This window comes from Microtus pennsylvanicus, chromosome 12 (assembly GCF_037038515.1).
Source record: "Microtus pennsylvanicus isolate mMicPen1 chromosome 12, mMicPen1.hap1, whole genome shotgun sequence".
Lineage (NCBI taxonomy): Eukaryota > Metazoa > Chordata > Mammalia > Rodentia > Cricetidae > Microtus > Microtus pennsylvanicus.
In genome coordinates this window covers 96,855,952-96,876,837 of record NC_134590.1, presented here as the reverse complement: position 1 = coordinate 96,876,837, position 20,886 = coordinate 96,855,952, and positions in this window count along the sequence as shown.

Sequence of the window (20,886 nt, the reverse complement as noted above, 5' to 3'; positions counted from 1 at the left end):
CCTCCCAGTTCCTGAGCCCTAGCCCTGGAAGTCTCAAAGCCATCACATCCAGAAATCTCTCTAGTCCCTGCTAGTGGTGAACTCACTTCGTCTTCCCCAGGACCACTAATTATTTCTCCATGTTTTCCTGTGAGATCTGAGGCCAGCTTTCTTCTTCCTCCCTCTGGCCTCTCCACGAACGATCTCCATTCTCTAGACAACATGTCTAGAACCGAGTCTTATAGGCACCGAGAGAGTGTGTCTTGAGGGCAGTTGGCGTTTCTAGGACACGAGTGACATCACAAAATTCCGAGAGCTCTCTGGGATACCGTGGAATTTCCAGAGAAGGGACTGCTGATGTCGTGAGGCACGGCCTTTACCTCCTTGCTGATATTTCTCCCCGAACTGACCGACCGACCGACCGACCGACCAACCGGAACCTGAGGTTTCCTTTCCAGGAGTCTCTCCTCCGACACAGAGGGAGCCATTCAGGATTTCCTCCTTCCAAAACCAGAAATTTCTCTCTGCTTCATTAATATCTTCTCACTACTTCCTGAACCCATGGGGAGTTAGTTAGTTGAACACTCACTTTTTTCATGAATGACCCTTCCTCCCTCTCCTGAACATCTCATATTACTGATTCATACTCAGTAAAACAGTAATATGAGAAATTAGGCCAGGAGGACATGGAAGATGAGGGTTGAGTCTTCTGAAGTGAACAAGCACTTAGGGAAGGCTAAACTTAAGGGAATTTGACTCTGAGTGGCAAGACATGAATAGCTGCTGCCAAGGCACAGATACAGGCACCAACTGGGCCCTCGGCATCCTCCTGCATCATCAGAGCTGTGTGGGAAACTCAGCCCAAAGGAGGGGCCGTGTTCAAAGGGAGAGGGCATTTTCGAGGACAGCACTGTTTTCTTTTTCTTCTTTCTTTCTTTCTTTCTTTCTTTCTTTCTTTCTTTCTTTCTTTTTTTCGAGACAGGGTTGTTCTGTAGTTTTTTTTTTTTGGAGCCTGTCCTGGAACTAGCTCTTGTAGACCAGGCTGGTCTTGAACTCACATGCTTTCTTTTTTTTTCTATTGGATATTTTTGACTTCTTTATCAAAGATCAGGTGTTCGAAGATGTGTGGATCGATATCCGGGTCTTCTATTCGGTTCCATTGGTCCTCCTGTCTGTTCTTATGCCAGGACCAGGCTGTTTTCAGAACTGTAGCTTACAGAGTGTTCTTGCAGGTGGGGCACAGAAGAGGTTAATTACGGTACCTTAGTTCTTCTGCTTTTCTAGCAGACCGGAGCCCAGCTGACAGGAATCCAGTAGAGATGGTGTCAAGGTTCACACTGACACTAACAGCTGTAACTTGAGCAGGATTTGTGATCCACATGAAATTTGCAATGAATTGCAGCAAATCTGTGACACTCTAACTTGCTCAGGCTCAGTATCTGAACATACAGATGTTTGCAATGATCACTGGCTTCAGGATTTTTTTTTTTTTTGTTGTGGTTGTTTTGTTTTTCCACGAGACAGGGTTTCCCTGTAGCTGAAGTTTAACGGCCTGGTGTTTTTGTGACTTACTGCTTCAAAGAACTTCTCCATTTCTTTATCCCTAAGGGAAAAGAAATATAATCACTAAATACATTTAAGTGTCTTTCAACCATTTTAGATCCCTCTGTTGAGAGTTCTCTGTTTAGGTCTGTACTCCATTTTTTAAAATTGGATTATTTGTTCTTTGGATGACCAATTTCTCGACTTCTTTGTGTATTTTGGAGATTAGTGAAGATCTTTTCCCATTCTGTAAGGCCGTCGTTTTGTCTTGTTGGCCATGTTCTTTGCTTTACAGAAGCTTTTCAGTTTCAGGAGGTCTCACTTATTAATTGTTTCACTCAGTGTCTGTTTTTTTTTTCTTTTTTTTTCTTTTTTCTTTCTTTTTTTTTCTTTTTTTTCTTTTTTTCTTTTTTTCTTTTTTTTCTTCTTCTTCTTTTCTTTTTTTTTCTCTCTTTAGTTTTTTTCTTTGTTCTTTTTTTTTGTTTTGTTTTTCTTTTTTTTTTCTTTTTTCTTTTTTTTCTTTTTCTCTCAGTGTCTGTGCTACTGGGGTTCTATTTAGCAAGCGTTCTCCTGTGCCAATGTGTTCAAGTGCATTTGATATTTTTATTTTTATATTCTTTTATTGTGGATGAAGTCAATTATTTGAACTCTCAAATATTTTTATTGTTATTATCTCTCTATTTGTTTGCTTATTTGTGGTTGTTCACCAACTTGACTATCTAGAGGAAGTAAAAGTCGTAACAAGGTTTCCGTAGGTGAACCTGCGGAAGGATCATTAACGTGAGAGAGCAGCGGCGGCGGCTCTGCCCGCCCGCTCGCCTGCCTCGCCCGAGTTCTCGCCGGGAGGCGCGCTCCCCGGGTCGCACGTGTGTTGTGCGCACGGAAGTGTGCGTGCGCACGGGCGCTCGTGGCGGTCGTGAGAGAGAGGTCGAGAGAGGGGGAAGGGGGACGGGCGCCGGCTCGCCCGCCCTCCTCGCCCCGTCCGAGGACCCGTGTCTGGCTCTGCCACTGGCGGCTCACGGCGGACGGCGGCTCTCTTCCCGCTCTTGCTCTCCTCCGTCCACTCCCGCTGCTTGCCTCACCGCACCGCAGCGGCCCGCGGGTGTGTCCCCTCTTTCCCGGGCGCGCGCCTTTCCCTCTCCATCCCTCTTCGCGGGGGAGGATGGGCGAGGGTCTGGCGGCGCCCCGGGCCCCCTCTCGCCGCCGACCTCCGCTCGCGCGCCGTGGCGCCGCGGCGCGCCTGTCGGGGAGGCGGCGGAGGTTGGGCGCACTTTTTTTTCCCCCCTCTCCACCTCCTTCTCCAAAGGACCGGGGTAGACCAGTAGTCCCTCCCACCGGGCGGGAGGCCATTTTTTTCCCCCGGGGATGCGGCGGGTCGACCAGATGTCCCGCTGGACTCTTTTTTTTTTTTTTTTTAATGTATAATATATATTATATCTTCCTAGACCTGACGGGTCGACCAGTTGTCTCTGTGCACTTCCTTTTTTTTGACGGACTGGAAGCGGGTCGACCAGTTGTCCGATTAAATATTTGGCCTTAAAATGCTAAGTACCGGGGTCGACCAGTTGGCCTTGTGAACTTGGGTCGACCAGTTGTCTTTTTCCATGTCTTGATTGACTGATGTCATTCTTCAATGTGTTGGTGGTTAGTTTATCTCTTTTGTTCTCTATGCCAACACGCCCCACTCACCAAACACTTTTTTTTAAATTTATTTATTTACTTATTTTTATTTTACTTTTTTATTATTTATTTATTTATACATACATACATACATACATACATCCTGTCTATCTGTCCAGATGGGGCAGGGGTAGAAGGGGCTAGCTATGAGAGGAAGGTGCTCGGTGGGCATCCAGTTGTAAATAAGGCTGGGAATAAATAGCTGAATATTAATTCATTTGAGTAATATTAAAACTGTTCAAGTAGAAAACAATTGCTTTCTTTTTCTGTTTGCCCAGAGATCTGACTGACTGCAACTTGGAAAGAAGACGGCCCTGCTGGACAGAGACCTCCCTCCTGCTTTGGGTGGGTCGACCAGTTTACATGTTTATTTCCACGTTTTGTCTTTTATGGATTGAATGGATGTGTCTCTCTCTCTCTCTTTTTTTTTTTTTTTTGGTTTTTCGAGACAGGGTTTCTCTGTGGCTTTGGAGCCTGTCCTGGAACTAGCACTGTAGACCAGGCTGGTCTCGAACTCACAGAGATCCGCCTACCTCTGCCTCCCGAGTACTGGGATTAAAGGCGTGCGCCACCATCGCCCGGCTCTCATTTTTTTTTCACGATTGCTTGCTTGCTTGCTTGCTTACTTACTTACTTACTTACTATCTGTTCAGCCCATGTCATTTACTTACTTCTTTAAAAAAAATGACCCACCTAGTTATTTACTTACTTACTTACTTACTTACTTGTTCATTCATTCCTTCACTTCCTTATCTTCTTTCATATATCTGTTTATTTATCTGCTGATTTAGCGTGACTCATTTACTTATTAAATGTTTCAATTATTATTTAGTTTTATTCATTTATTCATTCTTTATGTCTATTTTTATGTATGTATTTACTTACTTTCTTAATTTTTTTTTTACTTTTTAAAATTTACTTAATTTTTTTCTTTCTTTGGGAATGTAGATTCTTTCTTCCTTTCTTCCTTTCTTTCCTTCTTTCTGTCTCCTGACTGTCACTGGCTAAGAAAATGGTGGCCTCCATGTCACTGGTCAGCATAGCAGCTCCTAAAATGGAATTTGATGAAGGGATACATAGATAGATAGATAGATAGATAGATAGATAGATAGATAGATAGATAGATAGATGGGATGCGCACACGCTCACACACACACACACACACACACACACATATGCACGCACGTGCATGACATGTACAGATGGGGGGCGATTCCAATGTTTTCAGAGGAAGGTGCTCGCTGGTAATAATAAATGTGCTGGTAAATAAGGCTGGAAATAGCTGAATATTAAATCATTAAAACTCTTCAAATAAATAAAAAGCAATTCCATTTCTCTCTCTCTCTCTTTCTCACCATATACCAGCACATCTGAACTGACTGCAACATACAAAAGAAGAAGAAACACGGAAAGAAGACATCCCTGCTGGACAGGATCTGAGATGAGAATAAATTCATCGAATGGCTGCCAACAGCATTTCATTGAGAAGAGATTCCACATTTTATGCTGTACAGTTACTTAGTTAGATAGATAGATAAAGAGAGGCCTGTGAACTGGGGTGGGCTGTGGCTTCTCAGGTCACCTCAGGTCAGGGAGGGGCTGAGGAGTGTCCCATTGGCCTTGACAATAGGCAGGAGTCAGAGGTTAATGTCAGGGCAGGGCCTGAGAGTTCCTCAAAGGGAATGAATGGAGACCCTTGCTTACCTAAGAAATGCCTGACCTTGGAAAAGGACTTGTGGAAAGCGGGCCCTTGAAACTGTGGTTTCACGTCTTACTAGAAAGCTCCCTCTTGGAAGGGAAAGTCATCGTGATATCTTACTCTTTTCCCAAGGATACCCTACCTACCCTTCTGATCATTCTTACTGAATTAAGTCTTCCACTGCAAATAAATAAATAAATAAATAATAAATGAAGTGGGTGAGTGAGTGAGTGAGTGAGTAAGTAAGTAAGTAAGTAAGTAAACAAGCAAATACGTGGATGGACAAATAAATACAAAGTTTGCTGTTGTTGACTGACTTTTGATTTCATAATGAATCTCTCTCTCTCTCTCTCTCTCTCTCTCTCTCACACACACACACACACACACACTAAATATACAATAAAAGGAAGCATAACACCTTTACTCAGGGGGCAGAGTGAACTCTGAAAGTTTTCCAGGCGGGGGGGGGGGGAGAGACAGAATATAAGAACAAAATGAGAAACAAGGAAAAATAGTGTTGGCTGGCTGGCCGGCTTTCAGTTCCCTGACAGAAATGAGCACATTGTGGAGGAAACACAAAGTTGTTACACTATGTGGGTGTGATGAGGAGAGATTGTGAGTGAGTGTCCTGTCAGAACAAAGTTAGTCCCATAGTTGATGAAATTCATTATCCCAAAACTTCAGCAGAATATATCCCAAGTTTGCAAATGTGTGATCAGCTTGTGACAGGTTGGGCTGGAGATGCTGAGAACTGGGGAGCCCTCAATGCAAGAGCAGACACTCATTCCCATGAAGAGGGAGAGAGGGAGGGAGGGAGGGAGGGATCATTCATTCCTATACTCAAGTTTAAAGAAAGATGAGTGGCTATCTATGGAGAGACCACTCACAGATATGAAAAATCATTTCCTAAAAATCAAATTTCTCAGTCAGTATGCAACTGCTATGGTGCTTCTCCTAGATAGAGCAAAACACACAAACAAACTGATTCCTTGATCTAGAGCCACAGTGCACATGCTGTGGAAAAGGGGACATGGCCAACTTGAATCACAATATTCATCAGAGCATGGAAAGAGCGTAAAAAGGACACAGAGGAGAGATAATTGTGGTCCTTCCTTCCTCCCTCCCTCCCTCCCTCCCTCCCTCCCTCCCTCCCTCCTTCCCTCAGGAAGTGACTGACAGATGAGACTTTGTCCAAGCAGGTTCTGTCTGAAATACCAGACTTGAGTTTCCCCCTCTGTGGGTATTAGCTAATCAGTCCTCCCTTCTTTCTGTAGGAAGGTGGTGCATGTCTCTCAGAACTTACCTGGTTTCCTCTGCACCAGGTGAACCAGGGAAAAGCTTTCTAAGCCTTATTCAGACCCATAGAGGCTGCGCTGTGTGTGACTTCAGAGACCTCAGGGAGTATAGGGGTGGGTGGGTGCTTGATGCTTCAGACTCATGTCATTGAAGGACATAACATAGTCTGGATTCACAGAGATTCACAACACAGAGCCATTGTCACTTACTAACAGCTCAGGACACCCAGAGCTAACAAGAAATTGCAGTCTCAGCCGGGCTTTAATCACAGCACACACACAGATCTCTGTGAATTCAAAGATGGCCTGATTTACAGAGTGAGTTTTAGGACAGCCCAAGATACAAAAAGAAACCCTTTCTTGAAAAACAAAGCAAAACAGCAAAAGAAAGAAAGACAAGGAAAAAGAAAAAAATGGCAGTCTCTTTCCACTCTCTCCTCCATTGGCCCTTAAAGAGCTCTCAAGCTGAACTGGAGACCATGGTGTCACTCAAAACTGGGAAGCCAGAAACCTTAGGGGGGTCACAGGAGTCGGACTGACTGCAGCACTTGATGCCTCAACCCTGCTAATGGCTGTGATATAAGGCATGGTAAAATACGGGCTTTGGCAGAGCACTACTCCCCTTTCTCTATTATTATTGCTACACAACGAAAAGGACCGGGGGGGGGGGTGATGATGTGCAGTCAGTGCTGGTATTGAAATCTCACTGACTCCTTCCGCACTCCTTGTCAATTCCCGACTTTGTCAAATCAACTATCGTGAATCTTTGATGTGGGTTGGCCCTTTAGGAACTCAGAGAAACAAGACAGACAGACCTGTTTCATCCCAGAAACCTCCCAGTTCCTGAGCCCTAGCCCTGGAAGTCTCAAAGCCATCACATCCAGAAATCTCTCTAGTCCCTGCTAGTGGTGAACTCACTTCGTCTTCCCCAGGACCACTAATTATTTCTCCATGTTTTCCTGTGAGATCTGAGGCCAGCTTTCTTCTTCCTCCCTCTGGCCTCTCCACGAACGATCTCCATTCTCTAGACAACATGTCTAGAACCGAGTCTTATAGGCACCGAGAGAGTGTGTCTTGAGGGCAGTTGGCGTTTCTAGGACACGAGTGACATCACAAAATTCCGAGAGCTCTCTGGGATACCGTGGAATTTCCAGAGAAGGGACTGCTGATGTCGTGAGGCACGGCCTTTACCTCCTTGCTGATATTTCTCCCCGAACTGACCGACCGACCGACCGACCGACCAACCGGAACCTGAGGTTTCCTTTCCAGGAGTCTCTCCTCCGACACAGAGGGAGCCATTCAGGATTTCCTCCTTCCAAAACCAGAAATTTCTCTCTGCTTCATTAATATCTTCTCACTACTTCCTGAACCCATGGGGAGTTAGTTAGTTGAACACTCACTTTTTTCATGAATGACCCTTCCTCCCTCTCCTGAACATCTCATATTACTGATTCATACTCAGTAAAACAGTAATATGAGAAATTAGGCCAGGAGGACATGGAAGATGAGGGTTGAGTCTTCTGAAGTGAACAAGCACTTAGGGAAGGCTAAACTTAAGGGAATTTGACTCTGAGTGGCAAGACATGAATAGCTGCTGCCAAGGCACAGATACAGGCACCAACTGGGCCCTCGGCATCCTCCTGCATCATCAGAGCTGTGTGGGAAACTCAGCCCAAAGGAGGGGCCGTGTTCAAAGTGAGAGGGCATTTTCGAGGACAGCACTGTTTTCTTTTTCTTCTTTCTTTCTTTCTTTCTTTCTTTCTTTCTTTCTTTCTTTTTTTTTTTCGAGACAGGGTTGTTCTGTAGTTTTTTTTTTTTTGGAGCCTGTCCTGGAACTAGCTCTTGTAGACCAGGCTGGTCTTGAACTCACATGCTTTCTTTTTTTTTCTATTGGATATTTTTGACTTCTTTATCAAAGATCAGGTGTTCGAAGATGTGTGGATCGATATCCGGGTCTTCTATTCGGTTCCATTGGTCCTCCTGTCTGTTCTTATGCCAGGACCAGGCTGTTTTCAGAACTGTAGCTTACAGAGTGTTCTTGCAGGTGGGGCACAGAAGAGGTTAATTACGGTACCTTAGTTCTTCTGCTTTTCTAGCAGACCGGAGCCCAGCTGACAGGAATCCAGTAGAGATGGTGTCAAGGTTCACACTGACACTAACAGCTGTAACTTGAGCAGGATTTGTGATCCACATGAAATTTGCAATGAATTGCAGCAAATCTGTGACACTCTAACTTGCTCAGGCTCAGTATCTGAACATACAGATGTTTGCAATGATCACTGGCTTCAGGATTTTTTTTTTTTTGTTGTTGTTGTTTTGTTTTTCCACGAGACAGGGTTTCCCTGTAGCTGAAGTTTAACGGCCTGGTGTTTTTGTGACTTACTGCTTCAAAGAACTTCTCCATTTCTTTATCCCTAAGGGAAAAGAAATATAATCACTAAATACATTTAAGTGTCTTTCAACCATTTTAGATCCCTCTGTTGAGAGTTCTCTGTTTAGGTCTGTACTCCATTTTTTTAAAATTGGATTATTTGTTCTTTGGATGACCAATTTCTCGACTTCTTTGTGTATTTTGGAGATTAGTGAAGATCTTTTCCCATTCTGTAAGGCCGTCGTTTTGTCTTGTTGGCCATGTTCTTTGCTTTACAGAAGCTTTTCAGTTTCAGGAGGTCTCACTTATTAATTGTTTCTCTCAGTGTCTGTTTTTTTTTCTTTTTTTTTCTTTTTTCTTTCTTTTTTTTTCTTTTTTTCTTTTTTTCTTTTTTTTTCTTCTTCTTCTTTTCTTTTTTTTTCTTTTTTTTCTCTCTTTAGTTTTTTTCTTTGTTCTTTTTTTTTGTTTTGTTTTTCTTTTTTTTTTCTTTTTTCTTTTTTTTCTTTTTCTCTCAGTGTCTGTGCTACTGGGGTTCTATTTAGCAAGCGTTCTCCTGTGCCAATGTGTTCAAGTGCATTTGATATTTTTATTTTTATATTCTTTTATTGTGGATGAAGTCAATTATTTGAACTCTCAAATATTTTTATTGTTATTATCTCTCTATTTGTTTGCTTATTTGTGGTTGTTCACCAACTTGACTATCTAGAGGAAGTAAAAGTCGTAACAAGGTTTCCGTAGGTGAACCTGCGGAAGGATCATTAACGTGAGAGAGCAGCGGCGGCGGCTCTGCCCGCCCGCTCGCCTGCCTCGCCCGAGTTCTCGCCGGGAGGCGCGCTCCCCGGGTCGCACGTGTGTTGTGCGCACGGAAGTGTGCGTGCGCACGGGCGCTCGTGGCGGTCGTGAGAGAGAGGTCGAGAGAGGGGGAAGGGGGACGGGCGCCGGCTCGCCCGCCCTCCTCGCCCCGTCCGAGGACCCGTGTCTGGCTCTGCCACTGGCGGCTCACGGCGGACGGCGGCTCTCTTCCCGCTCTCGCTCTCCTCCGTCCACTCCCGCTGCTTGCCTCACCGCACCGCAGCGGCCCGCGGGTGTGTCCCCTCTTTCCCGGGCGCGCGCCTTTCCCTCTCCATCCCTCTTCGCGGGGGAGGATGGGCGAGGGTCTGGCGGCGCCCCGGGCCCCCTCTCGCCGCCGACCTCCGCTCGCGCGCCGTGGCGCCGCGGCGCGCCTGTCGGGGAGGCGGCGGAGGTTGGGCGCACTTTTTTTTCCCCCCTCTCCACCTCCTTCTCCAAAGGACCGGGGTAGACCAGTAGTCCCTCCCACCGGGCGGGAGGCCATTTTTTTCCCCCGGGGATGCGGCGGGTCGACCAGATGTCCCGCTGGACTCTTTTTTTTTTTTTTTTAATGTATAATATATATTATATCTTCCTAGACCTGACGGGTCGACCAGTTGTCTCTGTGCACTTCCTTTTTTTTGACGGACTGGAAGCGGGTCGACCAGTTGTCCGATTAAATATTTGGCCTTAAAATGCTAAGTACCGGGGTCGACCAGTTGGCCTTGTGAACTTGGGTCGACCAGTTGTCTTTTTCCATGTCTTGATTGACTGATGTCATTCTTCAATGTGTTGGTGGTTAGTTTATCTCTTTTGTTCTCTATGCCAACACGCCCCACTCACCAAACACTTTTTTTTAAATTTATTTATTTACTTATTTTTATTTTACTTTTTTATTATTTATTTATTTATACATACATACATACATACATCCTGTCTATCTGTCCAGATGGGGCAGGGGTAGAAGGGGCTAGCTATGAGAGGAAGGTGCTCGGTGGGCATCCAGTTGTAAATAAGGCTGGGAATAAATAGCTGAATATTAATTCATTTGAGTAATATTAAAACTGTTCAAGTAGAAAACAATTGCTTTCTTTTTCTGTTTGCCCAGAGATCTGACTGACTGCAACTTGGAAAGAAGACGGCCCTGCTGGACAGAGACCTCCCTCCTGCTTTGGGTGGGTCGACCAGTTTACATGTTTATTTCCACGTTTTGTCTTTTATGGATTGAATGGATGTCTCTCTCTCTCTCTTTTTTTTTTTTTTGGTTTTTCGAGACAGGGTTTCTCTGTGGCTTTGGAGCCTGTCCTGGAACTAGCACTGTAGACCAGGCTGGTCTCGAACTCACAGAGATCCGCCTACCTCTGCCTCCCGAGTACTGGGATTAAAGGCGTGCGCCACCATCGCCCAGCTCTCATTTTTTTTTCACAATTGCTTGCTTGCTTGCTTGCTTACTTACTTACTTACTTACTATCTGTTCAGCCCATCTCATTTACTTACTTCTTTAAAAAAAATGACCCACCTAGTTATTTACTTACTTACTTACTTACTTACTTGTTCATTCATTCCTTCACTTCCTTATCTTCTTTCATATATCTGTTTATTTATCTGCTGATTTAGCGTGACTCATTTACTTATTGAATGTTTCAATTATTATTTAGTTTTATTCATTTATTCATTCTTTATGTCTATTTTTATGTATGTATTTACTTACTTTCTTAATTTTTTTTTTACTTTTTAAAATTTACTTAATTTTTTTCTTTCTTTGGGAATGTAGATTCTTTCTTCCTTTCTTCCTTTCTTTCCTTCTTTCTGTCTCCTGACTGTCACTGGCTAAGAAAATGGTGGCCTCCATGTCACTGGTCAGCATAGCAGCTCCTAAAATGGAATTTGATGAAGGGATACATAGATAGATAGATAGATAGATAGATAGATAGATAGATAGATAGATAGATAGATGGGATGCGCACACGCTCACACACACACACACACACACACACACACACACATATGCACGCACGTGCATGACATGTACAGATGGGGGGCGATTCCAATGTTTTCAGAGGAAGGTGCTCGCTGGTAATAATAAATGTGCTGGTAAATAAGGCTGGAAATAGCTGAATATTAAATCATTAAAACTCTTCAAATAAATAAAAAGCAATTCCATTTCTCTCTCTCTCTCTTTCTCACCATATACCAGCACATCTGAACTGACTGCAACATACAAAAGAAGAAGAAACACGGAAAGAAGACATCCCTGCTGGACAGGATCTGAGATGAGAATAAATTCATCGAATGGCTGCCAACAGCATTTCATTGAGAAGAGATTCCACATTTTATGCTGTACAGTTACTTAGTTAGATAGATAGATAAAGAGAGGCCTGTGAACTGGGGTGGGCTGTGGCTTCTCAGGTCACCTCAGGTCAGGGAGGGGCTGAGGAGTGTCCCATTGGCCTTGACAATAGGCAGGAGTCAGAGGTTAATGTCAGGGCAGGGCCTGAGAGTTCCTCAAAGGGAATGAATGGAGACCCTTGCTTACCTAAGAAATGCCTGACCTTGGAAAAGGACTTGTGGAAAGCGGGCCCTTGAAACTGTGGTTTCACGTCTTACTAGAAAGCTCCCTCTTGGAAGGGAAAGTCATCGTGATATCTTACTCTTTTCCCAAGGATACCCTACCTACCCTTCTGATCATTCTTACTGAATTAAGTCTTCCACTGCAAATAAATAAATAAATAAATAAATAATAAATGAAGTGGGTGAGTGAGTGAGTGAGTGAGTAAGTAAGTAAGTAAGTAAGTAAACAAGCAAATACGTGGATGGACAAATAAATACAAAGTTTGCTGTTGTTGACTGACTTTTGATTTCATAATGAATCTCTCTCTCTCTCTCTCTCTCACACACACACACACACACTAAATATACAATAAAAGGAAGCATAACACCTTTACTCAGGGGGCAGAGTGAACTCTGAAAGTTTTCCAGGCGGGGGGGGGGGGAGAGACAGAATATAAGAACAAAATGAGAAACAAGGAAAAATAGTGTTGGCTGGCTGGCCGGCTTTCAGTTCCCTGACAGAAATGAGCACATTGTGGAGGAAACACAAAGTTGTTACACTATGTGGGTGTGATGAGGAGAGATTGTGAGTGAGTGTCCTGTCAGAACAAAGTTAGTCCCATAGTTGATGAAATTCATTATCCCAAAACTTCAGCAGAATATATCCCAAGTTTGCAAATGTGTGATCAGCTTGTGACAGGTTGGGCTGGAGATGCTGAGAACTGGGGAGCCCTCAATGCAAGAGCAGACACTCATTCCCATGAAGAGGGAGAGAGGGAGGGAGGGAGGGAGGGATCATTCATTCCTATACTCAAGTTTAAAGAAAGATGAGTGGCTATCTATGGAGAGACCACTCACAGATATGAAAAATCATTTCCTAAAAATCAAATTTCTCAGTCAGTATGCAACTGCTATGGTGCTTCTCCTAGATAGAGCAAAACACACAAACAAACTGATTCCTTGATCTAGAGCCACAGTGCACATGCTGTGGAAAAGGGGACATGGCCAACTTGAATCACAATATTCATCAGAGCATGGAAAGAGCGTAAAAAGGACACAGAGGAGAGATAATTGTGGTCCTTCCTTCCTCCCTCCTTCCCTCCCTCCCTCCCTCCCTCCCTCCCTCCCTCCTTCCCTCAGGAAGTGACTGACAGATGAGACTTTGTCCAAGCAGGTTCTGTCTGAAATACCAGACTTGAGTTTCCCCCTCTGTGGGTATTAGCTAATCAGTCCTCCCTTCTTTCTGTAGGAAGGTGGTGCATGTCTCTCAGAACTTACCTGGTTTCCTCTGCACCAGGTGAACCAGGGAAAAGCTTTCTAAGCCTTATTCAGACCCATAGAGGCTGCGCTGTGTGTGACTTCAGAGACCTCAGGGAGTATAGGGGTGGGTGGGTGCTTGATGCTTCAGACTCATGTCATTGAAGGACATAACATAGTCTGGATTCACAGAGATTCACAACACAGAGCCATTGTCACTTACTAACAGCTCAGGACACCCAGAGCTAACAAGAAATTGCAGTCTCAGCCGGGCTTTAATCACAGCACACACACAGATCTCTGTGAATTCAAAGATGGCCTGATTTACAGAGTGAGTTTTAGGACAGCCCAAGATACACAAAGAAACCCTTTCTTGAAAAACAAAGCAAAACAGCAAAAGAAAGAAAGACAAGGAAAAAGAAAAAAATGGCAGTCTCTTTCCACTCTCTCCTCCATTGGCTCTTAAAGAGCTCTCAAGCTGAACTGGAGACCATGGTGTCACTCAAAACTGGGAAGCCAGAAACCTTAGGGGGGTCACAGGAGTCGGACTGACTGCAGCACTTGATGCCTCAACCCTGCTAATGGCTGTGATATAAGGCATGGTAAAATACGGGCTTTGGCAGAGCACTACTCCCCTTTCTCTATTATTATTGCTACACAACGAAAAGGACCGGGGGGGGGGGGTGATGATGTGCAGTCAGTGCTGGTATTGAAATCTCACTGACTCCTTCCGCACTCCTTGTCAATTCCCGACTTTGTCAAATCAACTATCGTGAATCTTTGATGTGGGTTGGCCCTTTAGGAACTCAGAGAAACAAGACAGACAGACCTGTTTCATCCCAGAAACCTCCCAGTTCCTGAGCCCTAGCCCTGGAAGTCTCAAAGCCATCACATCCAGAAATCTCTCTAGTCCCTGCTAGTGGTGAACTCACTTCGTCTTCCCCAGGACCACTAATTATTTCTCCATGTTTTCCTGTGAGATCTGAGGCCAGCTTTCTTCTTCCTCCCTCTGGCCTCTCCACGAACGATCTCCATTCTCTAGACAACATGTCTAGAACCGAGTCTTATAGGCACCGAGAGAGTGTGTCTTGAGGGCAGTTGGCGTTTCTAGGACACGAGTGACATCACAAAATTCCGAGAGCTCTCTGGGATACCGTGGAATTTCCAGAGAAGGGACTGCTGATGTCGTGAGGCACGGCCTTTACCTCCTTGCTGATATTTCTCCCCAAACTGACCGACCGACCGACCGACCGACCAACCGGAACCTGAGGTTTCCTTTCCAGGAGTCTCTCCTCCGACACAGAGGGAGCCATTCAGGATTTCCTCCTTCCAAAACCAGAAATTTCTCTCTGCTTCATTAATATCTTCTCACTACTTCCTGAACCCATGGGGAGTTAGTTAGTTGAACACTCACTTTTTTCATGAATGACCCTTCCTCCCTCTCCTGAACATCTCATATTACTGATTCATACTCAGTAAAACAGTAATATGAGAAATTAGGCCAGGAGGACATGGAAGATGAGGGTTGAGTCTTCTGAAGTGAACAAGCACTTAGGGAAGGCTAAACTTAAGGGAATTTGACTCTGAGTGGCAAGACATGAATAGCTGCTGCCAAGGCACAGATACAGGCACCAACTGGGCCCTCGGCATCCTCCTGCATCATCAGAGCTGTGTGGGAAACTCAGCCCAAAGGAGGGGCCGTGTTCAAAGGGAGAGGGCATTTTCGAGGACAGCACTGTTTTCTTTTTCTTCTTTCTTTCTTTCTTTCTTTCTTTCTTTCTTTCTTTCTTTTTTTTTTTCGAGACAGGGTTGTTCTGTAGTTTTTTTTTTTTTTGGAGCCTGTCCTGGAACTAGCTCTTGTAGACCAGGCTGGTCTTGAACTCACATGCTTTCTTTTTTTTTCTATTGGATATTTTTGACTTCTTTATCAAAGATCAGGTGTTCGAAGATGTGTGGATCGATATCCGGGTCTTCTATTCGGTTCCATTGGTCCTCCTGTCTGTTCTTATGCCAGGACCAGGCTGTTTTCAGAACTGTAGCTTACAGAGTGTTCTTGCAGGTGGGGCACAGAAGAGGTTAATTACGGTACCTTAGTTCTTCTGCTTTTCTAGCAGACCGGAGCCCAGCTGACAGGAATCCAGTAGAGATGGTGTCAAGGTTCACACTGACACTAACAGCTGTAACTTGAGCAGGATTTGTGATCCACATGAAATTTGCAATGAATTGCAGCAAATCTGTGACACTCTAACTTGCTCAGGCTCAGTATCTGAACATACAGATGTTTGCAATGATCACTGGCTTCAGGATTTTTTTTTTGTTGTTGTTGTTGTTTTGTTTTTCCACGAGACAGGGTTTCCCTGTAGCTGAAGTTTAACGGCCTGGTGTTTTTGTGACTTACTGCTTCAAAGAACTTCTCCATTTCTTTATCCCTAAGGGAAAAGAAATATAATCACTAAATACATTTAAGTGTCTTTCAACCATTTTAGATCCCTCTGTTGAGAGTTCTCTGTTTAGGTCTGTACTCCATTTTTTAAAATTGGATTATTTGTTCTTTGGATGACCAATTTCTCGACTTCTTTGTGTATTTTGGAGATTAGTGAAGATCTTTTCCCATTCTGTAAGGCCGTCGTTTTGTCTTGTTGGCCATGTTCTTTGCTTTACAGAAGCTTTTCAGTTTCAGGAGGTCTCACTTATTAATTGTTTCTCTCAGTGTCTGTTTTTTTTTCTTTTTTTTTCTTTTTTCTTTCTTTTTTTTTCTTTTTTTTCTTTTTTTCTTTTTTTCTTTTTTTTCTTCTTCTTCTTTTCTTTTTTTTTCTTTTTTTTCTCTCTTTAGTTTTTTTCTTTGTTCTTTTTTTTTGTTTTGTTTTTCTTTTTTTTTTCTTTTTTCTTTTTTTTCTTTTTCTCTCAGTGTCTGTGCTACTGGGGTTCTATTTAGCAAGCGTTCTCCTGTGCCAATGTGTTCAAGTGCATTTGATATTTTTATTTTTATATTCTTTTATTGTGGATGAAGTCAATTATTTGAACTCTCAAATATTTTTATTGTTATTATCTCTCTATTTGTTTGCTTATTTGTGGTTGTTCACCAACTTGACTATCTAGAGGAAGTAAAAGTCGTAACAAGGTTTCCGTAGGTGAACCTGCGGAAGGATCATTAACGTGAGAGAGCAGCGGCGGCGGCTCTGCCCGCCCGCTCGCCTGCCTCGCCCGAGTTCTCGCCGGGAGGCGCGCTCCCCGGGTCGCACGTGTGTTGTGCGCACGGAAGTGTGCGTGCGCACGGGCGCTCGTGGCGGTCGTGAGAGAGAGGTCGAGAGAGGGGGAAGGGGGACGGGCGCCGGCTCGCCCGCCCTCCTCGCCCCGTCCGAGGACCCGTGTCTGGCTCTGCCACTGGCGGCTCACGGCGGACGGCGGCTCTCTTCCCGCTCTCGCTCTCCTCCGTCCACTCCCGCTGCTTGCCTCACCGCACCGCAGCGGCCCGCGGGTGTGTCCCCTCTTTCCCGGGCGCGCGCCTTTCCCTCTCCATCCCTCTTCCCGGGGGAGGATGGGCGAGGGTCTGGCGGCGCCCCGGGCCCCCTCTCGCCGCCGACCTCCGCTCGCGCGCCGTGGCGCCGCGGCGCGCCTGTCGGGGAGGCGGCGGAGGTTGGGCGCACTTATTTTTCCCCCCTCTCCACCTCCTTCTCCAAAGGACCGGGGTAGACCAGTAGTCCCTCCCACCGGGCGGGAGGCCATTTTTTTCCCCCGGGGATGCGGCGGGTCGACCAGATGTCCCGCTGGACTCTTTTTTTTTTTTTTTTTTAATGTATAATATATATTATATCTTCCTAGACCTGACGGGTCGACCAGTTGTCTCTGTGCACTTCCTTTTTTTTGACAGACTGGAAGCGGGTCGACCAGTTGTCCGATTAAATATTTGGCCTTAAAATCCTAAGTACCGGGGTCGACCAGTTGGCCTTGTGAACTTGGGTCGACCAGTTGTCTTTTTCCATGTCTTGATTGACTGATGTCATTCTTCAATGTGTTGGTGGTTAGTTTATCTCTTTTGTTCTCTATGCCAACACGCCCCACTCACCAAACACTTTTTTTTAAATTTATTTATTTACTTATTTTTATTTTACTTTTTTATTATTTATTTATTTATACATACATACATACATCCTGTCTATCTGTCCAGATGGGGCAGGGGTAGAAGGGGCTAGCTATGAGAGGAAGGTGCTCGGTGGGCATCCAGTTGTAAATAAGGCTGGGAATAAATAGCTGAATATTAATTCATTTGAGTAATATTAAAACTGTTCAAGTAGAAAACAATTGCTTTCTTTCTCTGTTTGCCCAGAGATCTGACTGACTGCAACTTGGAAAGAAGACGGCCCTGCTGGACAGAGACCTCCCTCCTGCTTTGGGTGGGTCGACCAGTTTACATGTTTATTTCCACGTTTTGTCTTTTATGGATTGAATGGATGTGTCTCTCTCTCTCTCTTTTTTTTTTTTTTTTGGTTTTTCGAGACAGGGTTTCTCTGTGGCTTTGGAGCCTGTCCTGGAACTAGCACTGTAGACCAGGCTGGTCTCGAACTCACAGAGATCCGCCTACCTCTGCCTCCCGAGTACTGGGATTAAAGGCGTGCGCCACCATCGCCCGGCTCTCATTTTTTTTTCACGATTGCTTGCTTGCTTGCTTGCTTACTTACTTACTTACTTACTATCTGTTCAGCCCATCTCATTTACTTACTTCTTTAAAAAAAATGACCCACCTAGTTATTTACTTACTTACTTACTTACTTACTTGTTCATTCATTCCTTCACTTCCTTATCTTCTTTCATATATCTGTTTATTTATCTGCTGATTTAGCGTGACTCATTTACTTATTGAATGTTTCAATTATTATTTAGTTTTATTCATTTATTCATTCTTTATGTCTATTTTTATGTATGTATTTACTTACTTTCTTAATTTTTTTTTTACTTTTTAAAATTTACTTAATTTTTTTCTTTCTTTGGGAATGTAGATTCTTTCTTCCTTTCTTCCTTTCTTTCCTTCTTTCTGTCTCCTGACTGTCACTGGCTAAGAAAATGGTGGCCTCCATGTCACTGGTCAGCATAGCAGCTCCTAAAATGGAATTTGATGAAGGGATACATAGATAGATAGATAGATAGATAGATAGATAGATAGATAGATAGATAGATAGATAGATAGATAGATGGGATGCGCACACGCTCACACACACACACACACACACACACACACACACACACACACATATGCACGCACGTGCATGACATGTACAGATGGGGGGCGATTCCAATGTTTTCAGAGGAAGGTGCTCGCTGGTAATAATAAATGTGCTGGTAAATAAGGCTGGAAATAGCTGAATATTAAATCATTAAAACTCTTCAAATAAATAAAAAGCAATTCCATTTCTCTCTCTCTCTCTTTCTCACCATATACCAGCACATCTGAACTGACTGCAACATACAAAAGAAGAAGAAACACGGAAAGAAGACATCCCTGCTGGACAGGATCTGAGATGAGAATAAATTCATCGAATGGCTGCCAACAGCATTTCATTGAGAAGAGATTCCACATTTTATGCTGTACAGTTACTTAGTTAGATAGATAGATAAAGAGAGGCCTGTGAACTGGGGTGGGCTGTGGCTTCTCAGGTCACCTCAGGTCAGGGAGGGGCTGAGGAGTGTCCCATTGGCCTTGACAATAGGCAGGAGTCAGAGGTTAATGTCAGGGCAGGGCCTGAGAGTTCCTCAAAGGGAATGAATGGAGACCCTTGCTTACCTAAGAAATGCCTGACCTTGGAAAAGGACTTGTGGAAAGCGGGCCCTTGAAACTGTGGTTTCACGTCTTACTAGAAAGCTCCCTCTTGGAAGGGAAAGTCATCATGATATCTTACTCTTTTCCCAAGGATACCCTACCTACCCTTCTGATCATTCTTACTGAATTAAGTCTTCCACTGCAAATAAATAAATAAATAAATAATAAATGAAGTGGGTGAGTGAGTGAGTGAGTGAGTAAGTAAGTAAGTAAGTAAGTAAACAAGCAAATACGTGGATGGACAAATAAATACAAAGTTTGCTGTTGTTGACTGACTTTTGATTTCATAATGAATCTCTCTCTCTCTCTCTCTCTCTCTCACACACACACACACACACTAAATATACAATAAAAGGAAGCATAACACCTTTACTCAGGGGGCAGAGTGAACTCTGAAAGTTTTCCAGGCGGGGGGGGGGGGAGAGACAGAATATAAGAACAAAATGAGAAACAAGGAAAAATAGTGTTGGCTGGCTGGCCGGCTTTCAGTTCCCTGACAGAAATGAGCACATTGTGGAGGAAACACAAAGTTGTTACACTATGTGGGTGTGATGAGGAGAGATTGTGAGTGAGTGTCCTGTCAGAACAAAGTTAGTCCCATAGTTGATGAAATTCATTATCCCAAAACTTCAGCAGAATATATCCCAAGTTTGCAAATGTGTGATCAGCTTGTGACAGGTTGGGCTGGAGATGCTGAGAACTGGGGAGCCCTCAATGCAAGAGCAGACACTCATTCCCATGAAGAGGGAGAGAGGGAGGGAGGGAGGGAGGGATCATTCATTCCTATACTCAAGTTTAAAGAAAGATGAGTGGCTATCTATGGAGAGACCACTCACAGATATGAAAAATCATTTCCTAAAAATCAAATTTCTCAGTCAGTATGCAACTGCTATGGTGCTTCTCCTAGATAGAGCAAAACACACAAACAAACTGATTCCTTGATCTAGAGCCACAGTGCACATGCTGTGGAAAAGGGGACATGGCCAACTTGAATCACAATATTCATCAGAGCATGGAAAGAGCGTAAAAAGGACACAGAGGAGAGATAATTGTGGTCCTTCCTCCCTCCCTCCCTCCTTCCCTCCCTCCCTCCCTCCTTCCCTCAGGAAGTGACTGACAGATGAGACTTTGTCCAAGCAGGTTCTGTCTGAAATACCAGACTTGAGTTTCCCCCTCTGTGGGTATTAGCTAATCAGTCCTCCCTTCTTTCTGTAGGAAGGTGGTGCATGTCTCTCAGAACTTACCTGGTTTCCTCTGCACCAGGTGAACCAGGGAAAAGCTTTCTAAGCCTTATTCAGACCCATAGAGGCTGCGCTGTGTGTGACTTCAGAGACCTCAGGGAGTATAGGGGTGGGTGGGTGCTTGATGCTTCAGACTCATGTCATTGAAGGACATAACATAGTCTGGATTCACAGAGATTCACAACACAGAGCCATTGTCACTTACTAACAGCTCAGGACACCCAGAGCTAACAAGAAATTGCAGTCTCAGCCGGGCTTTAATCACAGCACACACACAGATCTCTGTGAATTCAAAGATGGCCTGATTTACAGAGTGAGTTTTAGGACAGCCCAAGATACAAAAAGAAACCCTTTCTTGAAAAACAAAGCAAAACAGCAAAAGAAAGAAAGACAAGGAAAAAGAAAAAAATGGCAGTCTCTTTCCACTCTCTCCTCCATTGGCTCTTAAAGAGCTCTCAAGCTGAACTGGAGACCATGGTGTCACTCAAAACTGGGAAGCCAGAAACCTTAGGGGGGTCACAGGAGTCGGACTGACTGCAGCACTTGATGCCTCAACCCTGCTAATGGCTGTGATATAAGGCATGGTAAAATACGGGCTTTGGCAGAGCACTACTCCCCTTTCTCTATTA